This window comes from Ammospiza nelsoni, chromosome 4 (assembly GCF_027579445.1).
Source record: "Ammospiza nelsoni isolate bAmmNel1 chromosome 4, bAmmNel1.pri, whole genome shotgun sequence".
NCBI classification, from domain to species: domain Eukaryota; kingdom Metazoa; phylum Chordata; class Aves; order Passeriformes; family Passerellidae; genus Ammospiza; species Ammospiza nelsoni.
Window position 1 is genome coordinate 51985088 of NC_080636.1, and position 18640 is coordinate 52003727.

Sequence of the window (18640 nt, forward strand, 5' to 3'; positions counted from 1 at the left end):
GACTTCATTCCTTCATATACTGAGCATTCAAACTATGATCTACCACAACTCACTCAAAATAGAAAAACATGGTGAGGTTAGAAACAGACAGAAGCATTTTGCCATAACCTTTGCAGATCTTTAAAACACCATCAAGAGAAATCAGAATGTTGTCAGACTATTATCCCAGCAGATTTCTGATAGTCCTTATAGTGTAAAAAATAATAAAATTCTTACAAATCTAAACACCTTCCAGCACCCTCAAAACATGAAGAGCTGTTCATCTCTAACCATGGAACTCGTGTCACAGTCTGCGCATCACGTGGATATACACAAACATGTCAATCTCCTTCAGAAATAACTGGGCCCCTTTCGGGCATAGCTGATTTTAATTTATTATGTAATCATCTTATTTCTGTCATTCATCTAGAAATTCCTGTGAAATTTCAATCCAGGATTGCAGTCAAAGACAGCGTTAATACAACATTGAGTCAGTGTGCTCAAGTAGTTCCAAACAACAAGTCACAGAAAGATTAATTTAGCCACATTTTCTCTCTTTATTACCAAGTAAAAGGGCTAGGACACAAGGCAATAGCCTCAAGTGGTGCTAGAAAGAGCCGGACATTTCTCCATGAAAGCCTTTCAGGTTTCTTCTCTGCCCATAGCCCTGTAACCTCACTGTGCCATAGGGAAGATACCAAGGAGACCGGGAATTACTGAAAATGCAGACAATGGGCATGTTCTGTGTCCCATACACTTCCCGATGGCTGCAAAGGCACATGGGCTGCAGTGACATTCCATGTGCCAGGTGGGATCTGGTGTCACCCAGGTGCCCTCAGCCCCAGGCTGGCAGGGCTCTGGCCCCTTTCCCAGCAGCTTTCCTGGCTCCATGATGGCCACAGGCCTTGCCCAAAGCCAGATGCCATGGCAGCTTTCCCCCTTTGGCCATGCACAGTTCCCTCACCCTGAGTGGCACCAATGGCACCTGGCTTGCCTGCCTGGCCCCTGCGCACCGCCAGCCTCTTCCAGGGCATCCTGAACCCTGCTCTGCCCAATGGGATGGCAGCAGCCCCGGCGCACGTGCTGGGGGTCTATGTACAAGTCATGAAAGGGATGGGACTGCTGTGGAACGTGCCTCGAGCTGTTTATTTTTCAGCATCAGTCTCATTACATGGTTATGCCAATGGGAAGATGCTAGCAGCTCATGACCCTGACAGCACACAAGAACTCAGTGTTACAACACAAAAGTTTTTTGGCCAATCACACAAAGCAAAAACATATTGACAGTAGTTCTATCCAACCACTATAGGCACACGTACCTTCGGTTAAAACAATGCTTGCTTATTTCGAATACAAGACCTGCTTATAAGCCTTAAAATACAATGCACAGAGCTCTATTATTAAGCTTAGAACTTCCTAACATCTGGCTAGATATACTTTTCTGTAGCTTAGGGAGTTATTCTAGACAAGCATTAATACACAAACCATTGTTCAATTTGTCCTTACTTTTCTACTTCTATAATTTTTCTGCTGACAAATCTTACGGCTGCTGCTTAGCTCCAATTGCAGTTCTGCTGTCTCTGAGGCCTGCCTTTTTCAGCTTTCCCAAAACCCTCTGATTTTAAGGATTCCACAGGGGATGTGGCAGGAAGCTCTTGGCAAAGCTGCTTAGCCCTTCTGAGCCTGGGAGCCGCAGCTGCCCTCAGGCTGCCAGGGAGAGCAGCAGCAGCCTCTTGCAGCAGCTGCAGCCTCCTGCAGGTGCCTCCCAAGCCTCCTTTGCTCGGGGCTGAACATGCCCAGCTCCCTTAGCAGCCCTTCACCAGCTCCATGCCATCTCTGGACATGCCCCAGCCTCATAGTGTGGTCCCAAACCTGAGCCCAGGATTCCAGATGCACCCTCAGAAGTGCTGAGTACAGGGACATTGGTCCTAAATCATAGCATATTCTGAGCTGGAGGGGATACATGAGGATAGATCCTAAAGTATGCCAAAAATTCTCACAGTAGTGTTCAAATGTTGGGAGCAGCACCAGAAAGAAGACATTTTTGATATCAGAGCATCAAACAACCTGAATTAATCAAATTAAATGAAGAAACAGGTTACAATGGAATAAACCTAATTTATTCATATATTGCTTTTCGTAATTTTAGAACTTGGCTTTATGCGATTGGTTTTTAGCATTTGTCACTTTCCTTTTCTTGAGTAGAAATGAAGTAGTTCATTTAAAAATAACACCAAGGTGTACCCACCCCTGGCAGTAATGAAGGCCATCAATAACAGTGGTAATGCCTCGAGGATAAAAAAGTCAAGGTAAAAAAAAGAAATGACCCCAGATTGCAGCCAGAGAAGAGACCACAGTGCTGAGAGTGGGTGCACCCTGGGGAGAGCCCGTGTGCTGCTGCCTGGCAGGCTGGGGTCCCACAGTGCAGTGCAGCAGGGGGTGTGGGCAGCTCCAGCAGGGTTCCGTGCCCTCTGACCCTTCTGTGGAACCTGGGCACTGCCCAGCCGTGCCTGGGACATTCTGTTGCTACCCAGGCTGTGCCAACGGTGGAACTGTCTTTGTTGGGGCACTCTTTGGGCAGTGCCCTACAGAGTGCACAGCTCAGAGCAAGCACAGCTCCACGCAGGGAGTGTTGCTTGGCCTCAGAGCCTGTTCACAGCGTGTTTATTTACTGCCACTCAGGAGTCACTCATCACCCACAAGCTTGGTGGCTTGTGCGAGGTAATTCTGTGCTTTGCTGCCACAGGGCAACCAGGCCAGCCATGGCTGTCTCTGCTGCATTCCAGCACTGAGCACCAACAGGAACAGCTTCAAACCCAGGCTCTGCTCCTGCCTCTGCAAGCTGACAGCAGTTTACTGGGAAAGAGCCACTGACCAGGGAAATTGCCTTTAAAGCCTTCTTTATGCATTATTATTCCGCAGCTTGCAGTGGGACAAATCACTTTCAAGTGGACAGAGCAAGGTTTCAGGAGGGCTTGCTGCTGATTCAGCTTGAATTTTAAGTGTCTCTGAAAAGCAGAAGAGCCAGGCAATCCCTGGGAAAGGAGGGTGACATGGGAAACTCAAAGGCCCCTGGGTTCCACCCCATGTGCTGCCAAAAGGTGCCAGCACTGAGAAGGAGAGGCTTAAGGGCAGACCCATCAGATGTGTGGCAGGGGGAGCTCTGGGCTTTTCCTGGGCAGTGCCTGCAGCAGGTGCTCCAGCTGGGGCCTGGGATTGCCCCGTTGGAAGTGGGAGCAGCTGCTCGAGGCTGCTCTTACAGTTGAACTGTCACAGCCAGGGACTCCAGGGGGAGGTTGCAAAGTCCATGTGGAAACACCCACATCCCAACATGAAGCCAAATCTATTTATTTATATTTCTTCCAGTTTTAAGGCTCAAGGCCATTATAATTACAATGGCCTTGTCTGTATCTGTATTTGTATATCATATGTATATAAGAACAATGACCACCAGAATATTTGAATCATTCAAGGATAGGTTGGACAAGTCTTTGAAAAACCTGTTCTAGTGAAAGGTGTCCCTGCCCATGGCAGAGGAGTGGAACAAGGTGAAATTTTAGGCCCCTTCCAAACTAAAACATTCTATGGTTTTATGGGGCTGTGGTTCTATGAATCTGATGTGTTCTCTGACTCTATGTCAAGTTTTCCCTTCAAATACCTCAGTATATGCGAAACACCAAACTTTGTCCATAAAAATATCATGTGAAGTTTAGTGATAGCAACATTTGAAGGAAAAGTTCTTGAGGTGGGTACATAAGGTTTAAGTTTCCAAGCAGCTTCCAAGCTTCCTTGTTTCATTAGAACACCTCTTTGCCTGTGGCTGGGTGGAGAAGGTAGAAAGAAGTGCAATCAAATATGTCCTGCTATGGGATGCAGAAATGAGCCTGGCCAAAAAATGCGCTGTCAAAAGCTTGTAAGAATTCCCATCACGGTCACTGGGGTGCCTGCTTTCCTCTCCACAGTGAGGAAAGCTTATGTTCAGAAGCACAGCTTGGTTGCAAGAGCATTTGTGCCTTGTCCGAGTAGTGTCCGGTTAATGCTGCCCGTGCAGCCTCGAATCCATGGAGCTCCAGTGAGGCTCAAAACCTGGCCTTGTCAAGGGCATTTGGCTGTTCAGTGGAATCTAGATTTCCTGCTGGCCACTTGTGTGCTTTTTGGTCATCTTAAGGATAAGCTGGTGACAGAGCAGGCCTCCCAGCCATGCTGTTTATTCACAAGTAGGTGTGCATGTCTCTCTACACAAGTTATGTCAATGCCAGGTCCACTCAACGGAAGTTAGAAGAAAGCTGGAATGACTTCTGCCTGTATGCTCTTGCTACTTCTGCCACCTTCATTTATTTTAAATTCAAGTGGGCACTTTGTTCTTTTAAGGCAGTTTGTTTCCCAGCCAACATTTTGGTTTTCATGATGGTGAGGAGGCAGCAAAGATGCAGTGTTGCTTCCAGATGTGTCCTCTGAGCTTAGTGTGAGTGTCTATTCTTAGGCTTCCCAGCTGCATGGGGAGGTGGGGGTTTGACAGGATTCGCATCTGTAATGGCCTGTGTCTCTCTGTGGCTTGCAGGATGGTTCCTGCTGGTCCCTTCCCTGGTGTTAAAGCCATGGCCTAGAGCCCAGCTGCTTCACCTCTTCCCCAAGTGTCTGTGCTCTTGTTTCACACCAGTTGTCCTCAGTGGGGTGGTGCAGAAGACTTCACAGGACGCTCCTGTAGCCTCCTCCCCAGTGAGAAATCCGCTCCTTCTAGAGTGTGAGATGCTGAAAGTGAATGTCAGAAATTTAAATGTAAATGTTTTCAGTCCTTTTTCTGCATTTTTGAGATCTTGCACTTCAATATTTCCTCTTGCATCTGCTGAGGGAATATTGTTACTTTTTCATATAGAACTGTTGTTTTATGGGTTTTTTTCCCTCCATTTCTTTCCTTCCTCTTTCCACAAATGCTGCCATTCATGTGGGGCCCATTTTGTTGTCTACAGGCGGGGTTGCAGGGTTCTTAGGGCACTTTTGTTCTGAAAATTGAACTAAATTTCCTGGAACCTATAGCAGTGGCCTGGTTTGTTGTGCTCTTGGCCAAATCTGGGGTTAAGTGCTGACTTGAAATGCAGCAACGCTGCTGAGGGAAGGGGAAAATGGATCTCTTGATTCTCCCATTCTCAGCTACATGTGTTTGGATGGTTTATGTTTAGGAGCACTGGAATGACTCCCAGTCAGGCACCCAGGTTCTAAGTGTAGCAAGTCCCTGGAGATCTTGACCTCCCCTTTAGGCACAAATTTGTGCAGATAATCACTCCTGGTGATTTTCTGTTTGTTCTCTTCCAGAGAAGGTGACTCGAACTGAGGCTTCATAATGGAACCAACAGACAACCAGAACAGCGACTATAGGTAGGAATTAATTTGAAGTAATCTTGGTTTTCTGGGTGCTGTGATGAATGTTGTGATGGTTTAGAAAAAGAATTCCTCCTCCAATGCAAGAATCAGAATTCTGGAGTGGGACAAGTGAAGTAAGGATTGTCCTATTAGTGAGAGTGGGTTCAGAGCACATTGCTATTTTAAGAGCTTCTGTTACAGCCCCAGGCCTGGATGTTATCATGGGTCAGGGCAGATCCTCTGCTGAACTTTCTGAAACTAATCTCTTATTACTGGAGCCAGGGCTCTCCCTTCTGCAGTTTGGGATGCTTTCGGCATGGGAGTATTTTCCTGTTTCAGTCCGTAGCAAAGCTCGAGTTGTGTTTTTTTGGGGTGGGGGTGATTTTACTCCTTGTGAAACATATTTGAAGATGATGAGAACTGAGGTGATATTTCAGGGCAGGCATTCAGTTTCATCTGCCTCTTTGAACAGTCGGGTTGTTGGGGTTGACACATCAAGTGTAGAGCAGCAGCAGCAAGTACAGGATTATTTTTAACTTTCCACTGCTGAGCTGTTTTCCCCCTGGAGATGGAGGGTGTGGGACTGTGCAGTCTCCCTGCACCAAGGCTCCCAGGTGCTGGGCGTGTTGGTGCTGAGCCTGGAGGTGCAGTTCCCAAAGTTCCCCAGCCTCAAGGGAACTGTGCAGGATTGTGAATGGCAGCAGAGCTCAGCTTTGCAAGGGCTTTGAAGAGCATCTTGACAAACACCTTCAATGGCCAGGTCAGACATGGGCAGCAAAGGTGTGTCCAGGGCTGGGGAGGCTGGGAGATCTGTAGGCTTATCTAAAAAGTCTGGGCATTTCAGTAGCGTGCAGACTTATGTACTCTGAATTAGGAATGCCATCCAGTGCAAAAACCTGTTTAGTTTAAGTAATGGCCCTTCAGTATGAGATGAGGCAGCTGTACCTTGGCTCTAGGAATGATTAAACTTTCAGGAGCTGATTATTGGTGTGGTGTTGGAGTAAGTGTCACTGCTGGAGCAGACAAGGCTCTCCCCTTGCAACATGGGACACTTGGGAAGTTGGATTTGCAAAGAAGAGTTTATGAATTGTATGTATAGAGAAGGCTGTACAGTAGAGTAGAAATAGATACCTGCATCCACTGTGCCTGCATGCTTTCCCTTCCCTGATGTCCATAAATATCAGAGCCAGAGTTTCCCTCATTTTGCAGTAGTCTTTCAAAGGCCAGGGATGGTTTAAAGGATCTGGTTTCCCATGATGGGACACTTTATTGGTGTTTTTTTGTGGGGCAGGTGTGATTGAGTACATGCATAGGTGGCAGAGGAGGAACAGGGGGATTTGACCTGGTGTTTGCTGAATGTCTGAGAACTCCATTCTAATCACGCTGATAGGATGGCTTTAAATGCAGCTACATGATTTTCGAGGGAAGCAGCTTTCCAAATATCCATTTAAAGTAGAGAGTGAATTTCCAGGATTGTTTATAAAGTGGACAAAGTTCAAGCCTTGAAAGTTAAAACACCTTCAGAATAGAAGATTCTGTTTGACTCACAAGGAGGGAGACTGGGCTGAGAGGTCTGAAGGAGAACAAGAGTGCCAGTTTCTCCCATTAATCATTGCAAGAGGATTTGCCAGCTCATGTGCTGATCACCCCTGTGATTTCACAAGGAAATGGGGGCAGAGTCTTTCCCTTCCCACCCTTCTTGATGGCTGGGATCAGGAGTAGCAATCCCTGAGAAGGATGTGTGCTGTGCCCTGTGTGTCTCATTGCTCTGGGGCACAGCACACACTGGACAGAACTGATCTGTCCACTGTCAGCATCCTGAGAATTTCAACATTGCTTTGCTGCTGGACATGTGCCCTTGTGGGAAAGCCCCCGTTTCTGCATGGAGTATAAACAGGGGTTTGAGTCTTAAGTATATTTTCTTTGTCTCTGTCTGAAAGCTGGAACAACAACAGAGAATTGCTCCGTATTCTGGAGGAAGAGAGGCGGAGGAGGAAGGTAGCTCCAGAGGAGAAGACTCCCCTCTTTCCCAGGCCCTACAAGGTAATGGGAGTGGAGTGCAGGCTGGAAGGAGAGAAGGAAGGAGGTTTGGGGTGGGAGAGGAGAGCTGTATCTTCTGCATGGGCTGTAGCAGACTTGAGCCTCATCCCTGCAAACACAGCATCTTCCCATCTGCTGCACTGAACATCCTTGTGTGGATGCATGGTGATTCCACGAAGATGCTGAGCAATGTCTCTTGCTGAGCTGGGTCTCTTGCTTGGGGTGTTTCTGACATTTCCCCCTCTATTCTTGTGTTGCAGACCAATAAAGAAGATGAGCTGTCAAGGCGCATTAAGAAATTGCTGGGCGAGTGGGACCCCAAGGTGTCCCTGAGCCATGAGTCCCCTCTGAATCCCATATGGATTCCAAGAAAGCCCAAACCCAGCTCCCGGGCCCCCAATCGCAGGCCAGCCTCCAGTAAGACAAATCCATATGAGGACATATGGAGAGAACCCTCACCAGAATCACTAGGCATCAGACTTCACCCTGAGCAGAACTACAATGACAGCAATGAAGGTCTCTCAAATCGGAGGTCAGAAGCCAAAGCTCCACAATCCAAAATTCTTCCTGAGCTTGTCAAGGTGAGTTCAATTGTTGGGGTCCTCTGTTATTGGCAATCCCTCAAGGCCAAGGGACCAGCACACAGGCCCTGACTCCTCAGGTCAAAGGCACTTGGTTCCCAGGTGCGTTTTGGGGTTTTGCCAGGCTCCTCCATCACCACTGGGATGTTGCTGTGCCCTATAGAATGTAGGAGCCCACAGTGCTGAGCCATGGCAGCTGGTTCAGGAGGGCCATGGAGATGGTTTTCAAATTGTGTTTGGCCTCTGGAAGGAGAAGGAAGAGCTGGAGGCTGCAGTCAGCTTTTCCTGGAAAAGGGTGTCTATCAGCTGCAAAGGACTGAAGGCAACATCTTGTGGAAAATAAGAGGAAGCTGAGAGAAGTAGAGCACTGCAGGGCCTGCCTTCTGCAGGAGCCATTCTTCATGCCAAAAAGACAAAGCACCATTCTGGATCTCAAGCTCTTGAAAGTGCAGAGTGCTGCAATCAGCCTCAGGCTACCAGCAATGGGCAGTGTTCGTCCTTGCTGCTTGGAACACTAGCTGAGGGAGTATCAGTGTGCGGAAAGGAGCAGGGATGCTGCATCTTCTTGGAGAGTGTGATGAGGGAGGGGAAGGAGTGGGTGCCCAGAAAAAGTGTTTCTGAGAGAGGGGTGGAGTCCTATCCAGCTTTTGCCACCAGCTGAGGGTGAACTCAGCTCTTTGGGGTAGCCCAAAGCCAACTTCTCTCCATAGTGTGTCTCTGGGCACCCCTGGAGAACCTCCACTGGTCCAAATTTGGCTGCTAAATCCATCACTTTGTCAAGCAGTGGGAGAGTGATAAATGGTAGTATGGGATTTGCAAATCCTGCAGGGGCAAAAAGAGCATGCCTAAAGTCAGCCAAAATTTGCACAAACTGTGGTGCATCTTTCCAGAAGTGTCAGAAGTCAGTGTCTTGTCCAGACTGCTGTTGTCTTCAGAAGAATAAAGAGTCTCATTTTATTTGGGTGAATGAGAAATATTCCCCTCTCTCTAGAACTGGCTTAGAAGAATTGGGAACTATTATTTCTGACTGTTTTTCTTTTAACTAAGGAAGCTTTTTGCACAACTTTTTAAATGCAGAGGCAGCCTCTGCCTTAGAAGACAAAGTTTAGCTTCTTCATAGTGTAATAGTGTAATTCCATAAAGGGAGAAGCCTGCACAGACATACTTATATAATAATAATAATAGTAATGATAAATAGCAGTAGTAGTAGTTTAAGAATGGAAACACTATTTCCAAAACTGCCAGGTTCCAAAGGGATTTCCTCTTTTTCTCAGAGGCAGAAGAGATGACTTTGGGAATTTCAACTGGTTTTCCACTTGGCCTCCATTATCAATTTCCCTTCAGATGGGCCTTTTGATCCTTCGTAGCGTTTTATTATTAATGAAATTGCATGACATTTCTAGAGTTGTTAGTAACCAACTGCTGCTGTGGGTATGTCAATTAGTAAAAAACCAAAACAAACTTGTTCTGCCTCCCTCATTCTTGTTTCAGAAAAAGAAACCCATTGATGTGTCATCCACTGAAAAAACTTTGAAGGTTGGTGCTCTTCCATAATAGATCTCTGTATTTGCTTATGTTTTGCATATATTAAAGAAATGGCTGGGGAAAAATACATGGCTCAGCTCCTGTTCACTCAGCAGACATTGCTTGCCCTGAAAGTATATTCTGGGGTGGGCTGAGAAGTAGGGATAAAAGCTGGAGTTGTAAGATCAGCCTTCCTCTCAGTCTGGGAGCGTAGCACTGTCTAGAGCAGTTCAAGAACCAGACTGAACACTCATGCCAAGCAGCCAGAGCTGCTCCTCCCTCAAGCTGGGGGTTGCCTTCCCTGAGCTCCCCTCATCCAAAGGCTCTGGACCTGCTGCCTCATGTCTGGGCTTCTAAATTTCCATTTGGGAAACAAAGGGAAACCAGCCCCATGCGTTACTGAGAACCAGATGCAATTGTGCCTTGGAGTGTTTCTGAGTGGGCAATGTGACAGCAAACCTCTCTTCCCTCTTTTCCGTTGTTTTCAGCAGGCTCTGTATCTGTAGAGTTGTAGCATGTTTGAGCCAGAGGAGGTAGATGAATGGAAAATGCTTCAGGGACTCATACTTTTGTTTCAGTTCTGATCTACAATGTGATGTTTTTCATGAACACTTGAAGCATGTCATCTGTGTGGAAGCACAAACCCCATTTTATCTTGATTGTCAGCAAAAGCATTATCTGAGAGTGTTAGACAGAAGTGGGAGTGTGAGAGTGCTGCCGACCAAGCCAGTTTTAGATGTTGCCTGCACCAGGCACACAGACATGCCTTTAAATCATCCCCACTGGTTGCATTGTGCTGAGTTCCCTGAGCTAACCTTGCCTCCCCCTCTCCTCTCTGTTTTTGTGAACAAAACAGGTCGTGGAAAAGACAACTTCTTCACTTGGTCCTCCAAGGTACAGTTGTGTTCCCAAACTACCCTCTAGGCCAGACAAAACTGCTTTTCCTTTGAGGGGGAAAGGGAAGGGGTTCCTGGTTTCCCTTGAAGATGCAGGCTTTGGTTTGATGCTGCTGAGTGCTGCTGTTGAAAATTGGTTTTATTTTGGGGGGGGGTTACAGGAAAGCTCCCATTAGAAATTAATAATCTAGGCATGCTGGAGTTTGCCTAAGAACCAGACTAGTCCTAAGAACCAGACTAAGTCCCCAGGTGTTCGTTCTTTTCTCTTCCTCTCCCCCAGTGGGTCTGTAGATCCTATGTTTTTGTATTGACCAAGAATCCATCCTGAAACTTGTTACCCTTTACTGGAAGTGTTTTCTTTGGGGGTTGGGGCTTTCAGAAACACGCTGGGCCGTTTTGGTATTTTTTTCAACTTTAGTCAGCTGAATGCATCTTTACAATGTAGCATTGAGATCCTGTCTGCATTCTTGTCTGGCTGTGTGTGAATTAAATGTTTGATTATTCCCAGAGTGTTTTTTCATATGGTGTTTTATTTTTGGAGCACAGAAATGTATTCCTCTGGCCTTCTCCTCTCTGCTCTCAGTGCCCAAACTCAGGGCTCAGTTTTAGTTTTGAGTGCTGCCATGTCAGTGGAATAAGTAAGTAACCTTCCCCACTGCTGCTTCCTAATTTTGTCACCTTGTGGCCTTGCAGAGTTTTCCAGTCCCAGCACAAGAGGGTGGCACCAGCACAGCCCAGCAACTTGGAGCCAGGGAGCACCAGGAACTGCCACAGCCCCTCAGTGTCTGCATTTCCAAGAGCACCAGCACCTAAGGTGAGTGCAAATCAAATGCAGAGGCTGCTCCCACAGCCCCTTGCCTCACACTCTGCTGTCTGAGGGCAGTCAGGACAGGAGACCTTAATTACTGTCACTGTTCAGGTATCCCCTTGAGACCTCTGCAGCAGCATCAGACATTTCTTGCCCTCTGCTTCCTTTCTGGATTTTGTCATTAATGAACCCTTCCTGGACTTCTGGTTCCAAACCTGGCAGTGTTGCCACTTGTCCTTTGTCATCATTGTCCAGCCCTTCTGGAGTTTTCACTCCAGGATTAGTCCATTTTGAAGCTGTGGGATGAAACTTTGAGTGAATGTGCTGAATGATCCTCCTCTGCAGTAGGGATCTCTGGACTGGCTCCTGAGTGACTGGTTTCTTTCCATGGGTGTTTTGGACAATGGCTCTGTGAGCAAAAAATCCCTTTTTTCCATTTTCTCCCCATTTCAGTTCTGTTGATGTCATATAGTCTTCCTTCTACTTGCTCTGAAAGATGAACCTGTCTTTGCTAACACAGTCCTGCAGTGCTGAGGCCTGGAGAGGGAGGAGGAGGAAGAAACAGTGAGGCTGCAGCCCTGGATCTCTAGCCTGTGTGCTGGATGTTCAGCATGGGAGAGGTGGTTGGGCCACAGGGCTGGGCTCCTTGGCTCTGAGGAAATATCCAGTGAGCCGTGCTGCATGGAGGAGAAAGATTCAGCCAGAGAAAGGATCTTGGGAAGGCTGACCAAGGGGGGCCTTTGGCTGAAATCTCACCCCTCCCTCCTGTTTTGGGTGAAACAAGAGCTGTGGGGAGACCCTTGCCCTGCAGGGACCCTGAGAGAAGGTCTAGAGCAGAAGAAACTCTGATGTTCTTCCCTCCTCCTGCTTTGAATTCCATCTGAATTAAAGTGTTTGGCCTCAGTTATGCTAAACAGCCACACACCAAACAGGATTCTTCCTGGGACCTCCCTGGACATTCCCTAGGACAGCCACTTCTTCCAGGCCAGGAGTTTGGCTCATTCAATGTCTAAGGCACATGTCACCTGCAGCTGGGAATTCCTTATTGATGGCTTCTTTTCCTGGCAGCACTAAATACTTGAGGCTTCCAGCTGGAACAGGCAAGCACAATCCAGTGCAGAGTGAATTAATCCACAGGGGATAACTGTGCAGGGACTCATTTTGCCTTCACAGAGGCACTGAACAGCTCTTTCCCCTCTTCCCCAAAGCAGAACCTTTGCTCTCCTCTATCACCCTGGTCTCTTTAAAGCATCTTTCCAAATGAGCTGTGAGAAGCCTTAAAAGTAGTGCATCAATGAAGCTTAGATGTATCTCTTGTCCTCCTGTGCCAGGTTTTACCTCTTCTCTGAGCACCTGAACAAAGCTGTTGGTAAAGCCAGCCTCCTTGTTCATGTCTTTAGGAGCCCCTCAGCCCAGCAGACAGCCTTGTATTGCCTGCCCTGACAGACTGGGGTGTGTGAGAGGCTTCATGGCAGGGCCAAGAGTTAGGAAGTGTCAGGGTGCAGAAAAAAAAGGGCAAGTCAAGCTGTGCTCCTCTGCAGTTTACCAAGTCTAGAGCCAAGAAGAAGAATTTGAGGACAACTCAAGATCACTGCTATTCTCAGGTAGAAGGAAGAGGTCTTCCTTGAAGTTCACTGAAAACAGATGAAGAGTCTGCTCTGTCCTGCATGAGCTCCATGTGTGGGTGCTTTTCTTGTGCCAGAAACGCTCACCAGAACCAAAGCAACCTTGCAGAGCTGGTCCATTACCTGGGCTTAGTTTGAAGTTTGTGATCTCTGCTTTAGTCCTTCGGAAAAGCTCCTGTGCCTGAAAGCCTGAACCTTTTTCTGTGTTCAAGTGCTGGGTGAATTAAGCAGTAGGATGTCTTTCCAGGAGCCCAAGTGATGATGGTTAAGTGCTTTCCCAAGCAAAGGCTCAGTCTTGGCAGGAGGACCCAGCCTGGAGCCAGCCCGAGTTACCTGAGTAGGAACAGTGTTCTGAGCTGGAAGCCAAGTACCAACTGCACCTTGCAGGAGTTGCAGTTAAATCAAGGTTGTTTTGTTTTGTTTTGTTTTTTTTCTTACTTCAGAAAAATGAGTCTGATATTATTTAGGTGAATGACAAATATTACTCCTTCTCTAGAACTGAATTGGGAATTTCTCTAGAACTGGAAACTTTTATTTCTGTTTTTTCTTAACTAATGAAACTTTGCTCAGCTCTTTCACATGCAGAGGTTGCTATGCCCTTGCAGGCAAAGCTTAACTGCTACAATAGCAACTAAAGTAAGTGATATTCAATAAAGGGAGGAGACTGTGGAGACATACTTTCTTAATAAGAGGAATAAAGAGTCAGCAATGGAAACTGTTTCCTGACTGCCAGGGAAGCCTGACATTGATCTTGCCGGAGGTGACTGGTGGTTTCAGCTCTTGCTCTGCTCGGTCTCTGTTCCTTACTGCCCTTCAGATGAAACTGTTATTCCTTACTAGCATTCCATAATGAATGGACTTGCGTGACATTTTTAGAGCTGCTGTCAGGAGCTCATGTTTACTGAGTGCATGTTGTTTGCTATCAATGAGTAAAATACCCAAACAAACTCACAGTGCTTCCCTCTTTCTTGTTTCAGCCCACTGTGGACACTGATGTGCCGTTCATTGAAGGAATATTGAAGGTGGGTACTCCTCAACACCAGATCTCCATGAGAAAGCCTGTACAAATCCATGGGGAAGTGGATCCCTCTGACTCTGGGAAAGGTGAAACTCTCTCTGTGTACATCAGGAAAACTCCTGAGAGTTGCTTCTCTCCCTCTCTTTCCAGGAAATGAGCACCCCCATGTCACCTCTCCTGCTAACCCTTCAGTCACCTGTGAGAACAGAGACTTACAAATTTCCATTGCAGGCAAAGGTAACCCAGCCCACTTGATTTATGGTCTCCTCGAGCCAGGTCTTATAAGCTCTCAGAGATTTAGATCACACCCAAGATAGCTCAGCTACCTCAGATGGCATAAAATCAGCAGGATGGCTTCTGTGGTAGTGTTGGAAACAGAAAAGTTTTAATAAAAGGCAAAATAACGAAACTCTTTACAAAGAAAAACTGAGCCAGGTGCAAGAGGTTCTTGCCCCAGGTAAAACACCGCACAAAAGTGGTTAGTTTCTTTGTTCTCTTCTTTTTCTAGGGAATTGCTTAGGCTGGACTTTTTGGCTTCTGTCCAATTGGCTATCCTTAAGTTTGAGGTGAAGTCTGTCAAGTCCTATCAAGTGTCTTTTTACCTAATAGAGAAGAGAAACTTCTAGGCTTTTTTCTTTCTTAAGGAGACAAAGCACAGTTTTGTTACTCCATCAACAAGGAGCACATTCCTATGCCCACTTTTTTCAGGGCTTCCGATAAATTACAAGAGATCTTTCTGCTGAGCAGAAGCTCAATGTTGGCAGAAGGAGCCTGCCTGAAGATCTGCCTGAGTTCCCTGACCCTAAACAGTGATGGGAGTTAGAAACCAAGCAGAAACTGCATCTTGTGTGGGGTTGCATTATACCCAGGTGTTTTTGTTGGTTTTTTTTTTTTTTTTTTTCACTTCAGTACAAGAAAGAGTCTGATTTTATTTGTCTAAATGACAAAAATTCTTGTGAACTGTCTTAGATTAATTGGGAACTATTATTTCTAACTGTTTTGGGATTTTTTTAAACTATTGAGGCTTTATGCACAACTCTTACATGCAGAGGCAGCCTGTGTCTTTGCAAGCAAGGCTCAACTGCTTCAACAGCAACTTAGGGAAAGTGCAGTTTCATAAAGGGAGCAGACCATGAAAACATACCTTATTTTAAAAATAGTGATAACAAGTATATGATAATGATGATAATAATAATAAAATAGTGATAAATAAATAAATATAGTAATAGTAATAAAGAGAAGTAGGAGCAGTAGTTTAGAAATGGAAACAGTGCTCCCTGACCAGAAGATTCCAAAGGGAAGACAGACATCTGAGAGGAGGAGGGGGAGTTGACATTGCTGGGTTCAGCTCTCTCCATGCCTGGTCTCCATTATTGACTCCCCTTCAGATGAGCTTTATCATTCTTACTCTCTTTCTATTATTTTTACATCTGCAATACATTTATGGAGCTGTTGGTAAGGAAAGGTTTGCTGAGTTTCTGCCAATTAGTAAAAAACCCAAACAAACTCCTTCTGTTTCCCTCCTTCTTGTTTCAGACAAAGAAGCCCTCTGATGTGCCATTGACTGGAGAAATTTTGAAGGTAAGTGGTCTTAAATAGAAGATCTCTGTGTATGCTTATGTTTTGCATACATTAAGGAAATAAGTGGGGACAAAATACATTTTGAGAGCTGCTTCTCTCCCTCTCTTTCCAGGAAATGAGCAGCTCACTGCCATCTCTCCTGCCACGTGTCCAGACGCCTACAAGAGCAGAGACTTCCCGACTTCCATTGGCAACAAAGGTGACCCAGCCCATTTATGCCAGGGCTTCTGATAAATTATGAGATCTTTCTGCTTAGCAGAAATCCAGCTCAGCTATTTGGTAGCTCTTGGAGCGTTTGAAAAATATTTACTCAAAAATGCACATGCCTATAACATGCCATTAACACAGTTTTGATGTCAGCAGATGTGTTGTTTAGCTACATGCTAAGCTGCTTTGTCCTTTTATTCTAGGAATCCCACCCTGATGGATCTGCAGCACAGAAGCAGAGTAAGTAGAAATGCAAAGAAAACACAATTCTTTGTGTGCTGACAGATAATTTTGTGTGTTATATGTAGCAGAGACCATCAAGTGTTCACACTGGTTAAGCAGCATGATTTCCTCTGCTTTGCTGAACAGGGATGAATTTAGGAATGGCTTAAGAAACTGTAACCAATCATTACCTAGACCTCAAGGCAGCACTTCAGCAGAGAACAAGCAGTATTTAGTTAGGAAACTCCCATCTGGAGTGATGGACAATCTTGGTGGCAGACTCCTCCCTAGAAGAAAGTGACTCTCTTATCTGGTGCTGAGAGACCACAGGGTAAAATATGCTACAAGGGAGGCATATAAAGGCACCCTTTTCATTTTTGCTTTCCAGAGCAGGCTAGCACAGCTTCAGATACGTTGCCAAGTTCTCAGCAAAGAACATCGTAAGTAACCAGACTCTGTTCTCATCTCTGCTGGGAAGTTACTTAAAAGAACCTGGAATGCACAAAAAATTGGGTTATTAGTAATTTCTTCTCAGAAAACATCATTGCAGGGAATTTTCACCAACAGAAAAATTGTTGGTTTATGATGGACTCACTAAATTGTTTAGGTTTGAAAAGGACTTGAAGATCATCAAGTCCTGTTGTTAATCCAGCAATGCCAAGTGCACTAAACCATGTCATGACTACAATGGCTGTGATTAAAACCAAAACAAAATAAAAGTAAAGAAAAAAATCTTAAGTCTTCATGTAGCAGACTAAAGATTTTGTCTTCTTTTATAATCTGTGGTGCTTAACATCTTGTCGCACTTCGTACTTGTCAACCTGATAATGCATTAGGCTGACATAAATGCTAAGGGATACCAGCTGAATCTGATAATTCCTGCATATGGTTTTGATGCCTGGCAGGACAAGTAATGCTACAGCTACCTAAACTGTATAGATCTACTGATGACATTTTAAAGTTATTTTGTTGTAAAACTTTCTTCAATTGCCCAAGTAGAAGTTTTCAAAAAAGTGTTGTAGTTATTTTATTTAAAAAGAAACATAAAGAAACAAAGAAATATAGTATTTTGCACGGACTTTTTAAGAACCTTACTTTATATGCTAATAATATAGCTAGTTGCAGAGTGGGATGAAGCCAAAATTTCTATACTTATGGGAATTGTGTATGTTTGTCTGGATGTTTGTCTGGATGGGTGTGAGTTGGAGGTTTGATAATTTCCAAGCATTTTTTTACTCTGGTGCTTTGTACTTTGAGTATGGCAATGTCTTCCTCTGGCCTTCTCCCCTCTGCTCTCAGTGCCCAAACTCAGGGCTCAGTTTTAGTTTTGAATGCTGGCCTGTCAGTGGAATAAGTAAGTAACCTTCCCCCCTGCTGCTTCCTTATTTTGTCACCTTGTGGCCTTGCAGAGTTTTCCAGTCCCAGCACAAGAGGGTGGCACCAGCACAGCCCAGCAACTCGGAGCCAGGGAGCATCAGGGACTGCCACAGCCCCTCAGTCTGGGACATAGACCTCAGCTCCAGTGACAGTGAGGACAGCCTTCCAAGGGTGCTGGACCTGCCAGCACGTCAGGTGAGTACAGAGACCATGGAGAGGCTGCTTCCACAGCCCCTTTCCCTCTGCAGTGTGGTATCTTAGGAAAGAAGCAGATGTTGTACTCTGTTACCAAATTCTGCCTAGTTTGTTCTGGAAATCTGATTTGTAAGACCCCTCTCACTGCAATGAAAGCTTAGGTATTTGCACTGACTGGTTTATGAGTTTTGTTCCTCACATATCCATCCATGGTGCTCAGGGAGCAAGTTAGTGCCCGTGGCCTGTTAGAGTCATTTTTTCACAGGCCAAAGGCCAGACTTTATGACCTCTGGGCAAGAGTCCTGGACTCTGGTGAGCTGTACTAGGACAGAAAGAGTCAAAGAAAGCACCAGTCTTGAATACTTCTTTTCTCTTTTTTTGGCAGCCTGGGCCATCAACTGCTAAAAAGTGGTGCCTTGACAACCTGGTGACTCAGACAAAGCAAGGAGCAGTGCCAAGAGAGAGTCTCAGGGAAATTGCCCGTGGGAATGGACGTAAGGAGGGTGTGAAGCAGAAGCAGGGCATCAGCAGCAGCTCCTGCCAGCAGCACTCCAAGGCAAGGGAGCCTCCTCACAAGAGCTTTGGCCAAATGGCCACGGATTTCCACAAGACCTTTGCCCAAGGGGCCAAGGACACTCACAAGATCTCTGGCCAAATGACCAAGCATTTTCACAAGACCTCTGGCCAAGTGGCTAAGGCTCCTCAGAAATCTCATGTTATGAGCACACACAACTCTCTGAAGCCTCCTGTGCACACCAAGGAGCCATTGCGGCTATCAAAGATTGTGGGTATCAAAAGGCCCAGCGAGCCCCTGGTGCATGATAAATCCAGGAAAGTCCTGAAGCTGGAGAGTAAGCCTGGTCCTTTGGAGGTCAGAGACCACTCCTCCAAAGACAAGCTGAAAGTCCAAGAAGCAGAGAACCCAAAACCTGATTTCAGAAGTAGCCTGACGCTGGGAGTGCAAAAACACTTTGAGAAGAGGAAGCGCCAGGATCCTGACAAGAGCTGTGCCCGCGTGCCCAAGGCTCCTGACCAGAGTTGGAGCCAAGTGGCCAAGGCTCGTCATGAATCTGATGTTAGGTCCAAACACGGCTTTCTGAAGCCTCCTGTGCGCACCAAGGAGGCCTTGCTCAGGAATACTCTGGGTATCAAAAGGCCCAGTATGTCCTGGGTACACAATCAATCTAAGAGAGTCTGGAAGGCAGAGAGTGAGCTTGGTCTTTTGC